The 5,572-nt window shown below is 36.4% G+C and overlaps 1 pseudogene; it reads right to left on the bottom strand.

Moving 5' to 3' along the window:
- Positions 1-4,536: 4,536 nt before the first annotated feature.
- LOC101057246 (uncharacterized) lies at positions 4,537-5,363 on the bottom strand (annotated as a pseudogene).
- Positions 5,364-5,572: the final 209 nt, after the last annotated feature.

The raw sequence follows: 5,572 nt of genomic DNA, 5'->3' as shown, positions 1-5,572 counted from the left end.
ACTCTGCATCAGCCTTTGTCCTAAGTAGCCAGTGCAAACTCTTTCCATTATTTTGTTGTAGAAACACAGATAATTCCTTTTTTCTTTCCTTTTTTCATTTCTTTTTTCTTTTTTGCTTCCTTCGCTCTCTCTCTTTCATCTCAACATGTAATTCAAAAGTATGGAAAGATAATATTTGAGGTCTTTTAAATACATTTTGTTAATATGATTTTTGTTTGTTTTTGAAAAGATTTACTTAAAGTGATTTATTTTTAAAGCCCATGTACTTCAGTGGAGACTGTGTTTTCCCATCATTAAAGTGCATTTACAGAATTGTTGTAAGCTAAAATTTTCTATCAGTAATGGGCATTTACATAATTGTTGTAAGCTAAAATTTTCTATGTCCTTTAGATTGGAGTAAGAAATAGTTGATGGGGAATTTTCTTTATATATTTTTATACTGAGGGCTTCTACACGTCTGCAAATGGAATAAGTCACAAGGAAGTTATATGTGAAAATGATGCTTATAAGACAACTTAGACATCTGGTTACAGAATAACCTTAGGTAATCATACTTCAAAAATGATTTTGCTTCCTTTTGTGATAAATGGCATTGTCTCTTCCAGAAGCAGACAATATGCAAAATGATCCTTTGTGATTATTTTCTTATTCAATTTTATAGGGTTCTGCTTTATGAAAGAGAATTTTAAAAAGATCTTGAATATAAAGTGAATCTACTCAATCAAATTAACTTGGCAAAACAGGTTGAATGCAGTCAAGCAGTTATATTGAGAACTAGTTGAATTCAATTACAGGTTATTTAGAAAGAAAATAATTGGTAATAATTTTCTCCCAAAATAAATGGTGACCAAATTATTCTTTTTATCCCAAAAAGAATAATTAGAATCTCTAACTTCCAGAACAGCCTTCAAAGTCCATCACTCCAAAACACATTGCTTCAATGCCATAAATGATATTTAGAATAGTCCAGGAAAGCTGATTTAACAGAAATATTGTACATTGGCAGTTAAAATTTGAATATATTCCCTTAGCCAAATTTTACTTTCATAATTTGAAAAAGGATCACTGTGCTCATGACACAGCTTTTATTTTAGACCTTTGTAGTCTAAAATATGTTATATTAAATTTCTACATCTCTGTCTATCTGGGCAGGATTCAGAATAAAAAGGCATAAACTAAAGAACTGTGGCAATATCTCTTATCTAACCTGCTGTGACTTTGCAAGTTCCCCTTTCCTCAGTTATCTTATTTGTGAAACAATGATTGCCAATTCCAGTGTATCTCCAACACAGTGAATGAGAGATATGTACACTTCAAAAGTAAAAGGGGGCAGAATACTGCTTAATGATTACATTACATTTCCTCCAAGTTTTCCTAACTTCTCAAAATGCATAAAGCATCACAACAGAATCCACTACAAGATCTCTAATTTGGTGGCATAGACAAACCATTTTGGTGTTTCAATTTAGGACTATATGCTGAGAATTACATTTTTCATATCTTTGGTAACAATTTCCATCTTAAAGTGTTTAGAATGCTACATGTGCATGCTTCTTGATGATTATCTTCCAAGTTTATAAATGGGAAAAGTAGAGATTAAATATGTTAGCAAAGTTTGAAAGTCAGAGTTAAGGCCAAGCTTTCCCGATTCCTGGATTATCCATGGAGGCCTATCCTGGTGATTTGATTGCCTCTTCAGCCCTCTTCACTCATGGGAAACATACTGGTACCTCTTTTTCCTAAACAATCACAGAATTGTATTTAGTATTAAATTCCAATAATTTTCATTTTTAAAAAAATTAAAATGATTTCCAGCATAATAGCCCATAATTACTCCAGAGTTAACTTTTCTAAGTGAAGATGAACATGCCATGCTTTTCTCTAGGTTTTTTTTTCCGTATATTTGATAATTACATCAAATGATGCATATACCACAAATTTGATTAAGTTCACCACAGTGTAACTTAATGTTACCAACAATGGGTACACTCAGCTCTGGGTTGAAATCATTGTAAAAGCCAGCAGCTGTTCTATGTAAGGGGCTAATTATGCATAATGAGTGTCTAACTTTAGAGCAACACAAAACACATTTCATCTAAAAATCAAAGAAATTGATGTGACATGCTCAAGTATCTCTTATGAATTTGTTGATTGTCCTTACTAATTCAAAGGATGAGGAGTGAGTGAGCACCTCTTTCTACTCTTGGCTCTTTTCTGAAAGACAGCAATTTTTCCTTTGGGAAGGACTTATGACCTATGCATCCTGCTGAATGATACTAAGTACCTTACTATTTAGATAGGAATACCTTAGTTTAGCACTGAGGTGCTGTGTATTGGCATTGAAGGCCAACTATGCTCTTCCTCAGTATACCTGCAAAATATAAAGGTACTTGGTGGTGTCAACATGTTGGCAAATTCAGGAAATCAACCACCAACTTCTCTTTTAACAACTTGCCTCATATTTATGAAGTATCATGGTCAAAGTGTATCTGAAACATACATATTTAAAGCCTGACGAAATATAAAACACTTCTGATCCTGCTATCTTCTTTAAATTTTATACAGTACTTCAAAGAAGCAGCATCTATTTGTACTTATTTTCTCACATTCTAAGGCAGGCAACGTTGAGCCCTATATTGCTTCAGAATCCACAGAGGCCAATCTGCATTGCACTGTCCTCTGTAGGTACTTGGCTCTGTGAGAGAAGACAGCATTTCCATCTTGCTTATAATTCTATCCAAAATGTCAATCCCAACACCTGACACATAGTTGGCAATGAAGGAATATGCCTCGGATAAATAGAAATAGAACAATTGTGGTTATCCAAATGCTTTGAGCTTGAATGCTGTCTAGGTAATTGGATGGACAATTTCTTACAATTTTCATTTTTTTCTAATCTTTTTTGTCCTTTAGGTGATGTAACATACTATATTACACATGGTGAGGTGAGACCCTTAGAAGGTTGAATCATTCCGACTAATGGATGTACTATCACCAGGTAAATAATATGACCATTTAGGGAGGAAAATGCATACTTTTGAATCAGACTTTGGCTGGTATCCCAATGTATTTAAACCCTCTGACCTCAGGTTCTTTGTCTTTAAAACACCCACTTTGAAGAGTTGTTTTATTAGATGAGAAAATGAATATAAACTCTCTAGCATCACACCCAATAACAGATAATAGGTCTGAATTTCATATTAACTTCTTCCCTTTCCTTTATAGCAGTATATAGATGACTATTAGATTCAGATTGAGAATTTGAGTGAAAGAATTCTTAACAACACATTAAAATATTAACCCTCTCTTTTAACTTCACTGTAACCTGTGAATTACGCATCATTTTTCTGTTTTCACTTATAGCTTTGGAAGGCCTATCGTCTGCTTATTTGATCTATAGTCTCTTCATAAAACATATAAACTGGCTCTTGCCTTAAATCCAAGTTGCCCTTATCATCCAAATTAAGCATAGACATATAGACAGATTTATAGCAAGAACAGAAATGGTTACTTAAAGAAAATCAACATTAAACATTAAACTCAACAGGCCATATTAAACCCACATTAAATCCACCTGAGCTGCACTCTCCTCTTGACAGGGTAATTGTTAGGGGGACTAGTGAGGCTGAAGGGTGAAGTGATTGCACAGATGGTGGGAGGGTGGAAGACAGGTGTCTGAATAGACACAACCTTCTCACTAGGTCTGTCCAACTCAATGATTCTCAATATATTTTTCTTGCACCACAAGTTCCATTTTTATTCACAGTGGTTTTGCAGATGGTGACTGAGTAAATAGATACAAATGACAGTAAAGTGTGTTTTGTTTAAATATTAAACATGACATTGACATGGGCTGATCTAGCCTTTGGAAAGATAATTGTGTACAAGGTGTCCTTTTGTGATGACAGGCCCTAAGTGTTTAATGCCACCAGTGGCCATGAATCCTAAAAGCTACAAGCAGGTTTGGGTGCCAGAAGAGGATCATCAAATCATAAGAATTATATGTGATCCCTTACATTAGAGTGAACAGTGCATTGTCTTTCCTAGTCCCTATCACCATAGAAGGGAACAAGCATGTATAATAGGTCAGCTTACGTCAATATATTTACAATAACATACAGGAATATAGGAAGACAACAGGAAGCTACATTATGCTGAATTTGGCCCTGCCAGAGATCACTCCAAATGAACTGGCAGCATTTAGTCAAAAGTCCTTGAGATAGCCATGCTGGAATGTTAGAAGCTAGTCACTGTACTATGTAAGAAGTACAGATTTTGGACTCCATTGTTTCAGAATAAAGCAAAAGGGACAGGAGACTTGTCTGAAGAGGACTGCAATTGCATCCTAAACTCCATTAGGAAAGGATAATATGAGCCTTGCTGTGGAGAAAGTGAGTCAAGTTGGTAGAGAACCAAAGATCCGAGTTGTATTCTTTCTTTTATACACAGTGCTAGTGATGCCACTCTTTGACTCTAACCACATTCTGACCTTCAGCAAGATTCCATCTTAACAGAAAAGGACCACAAATTCTCACCCTACAGCAGCCAGATTAAAAGATTGTGGATACCGAGCATCACATTACTTTCATGGGGGACAAAGGCAAGTGCTGTTCTGCACACGGCACTCACAGGCTCACTGTCTCCATCCCTCTCATCAGTGCTTCAGCACTGAGACTGGTCAGAATGGTAACACGTGGGAGAAGCAGAAGGGCTTCTCTCTCTTCTCTCTGCAAACACATGCATAGGAAGCATTGCATGTGCTCTACCTGAGCAGGCTCCGTGGGACGGTAAACAAGTCTAGGATGTTGGAAATTAGAATCTTATTTACTTATTCATACAATATATTGAGTGCTTGTCAGCTGATAGGACCCATGGCAGGTGCTAGGAACAGAGGGATGTGCAAGATGGATGTGGCCTCTGTCTTTATAGGACTTATAGCCAACTGGGGGTCATAGCACATGAACAATTATACAAGTAAGTATTAAAGTATAATTATGTGAATTGATGTATATAGAAGAAGTAAACTTTATGGAGAGCACACACCTCGAAGTGGCCTGGCCTAGGCTGGGAGTCAGGAAATCTTATCTGAGGAAAATGGTGTTTATGCTGACACAGAAAGCACAAATATTGGTTAGCCAGATGAAGAACAGGGAAGAGTGTTTTAGTTTTGGGGCAGAACAAACATGAAGTCCCTGGGATGGGAAAGCATTTGCGCATCTGAGGAGGAAAATGAAGATCAGCACAGTTTAACATAAAGATGAGATTTGCAAGGGCAAGTTGGTGTAATTCCTTGTGGTAATGTATCCCTTGTGCAATGGGAAACTGTTGAAAAGTCTAAATAAAGACAGTGTGGTGTTATTTTTAAAAGTTCATTTTGGACCTCGTGAATAACTAGAGATATCAAAGGTGGAGGTGGGAAAAGGGGCTAAGAGACTACTGTAACAATGCAAGTGAAGAGATGGTGGTGACTTGAACTAGGCTGGGTGATGTGAATGGAGAGAGACATATGCACGTGTGTTAATTGGCTTTTCCTGAAGCCTTACCTGGGCCATGTCCTTTTTCACAGCTAATT

This window comes from Pan troglodytes, chromosome 3, assembly GCF_028858775.2.
Source record: "Pan troglodytes isolate AG18354 chromosome 3, NHGRI_mPanTro3-v2.0_pri, whole genome shotgun sequence".
In the NCBI taxonomy this organism is placed as follows: Eukaryota; Metazoa; Chordata; class Mammalia; order Primates; family Hominidae; genus Pan; species Pan troglodytes.
This window is presented reverse-complemented; position numbering and strand designations above follow the sequence as displayed.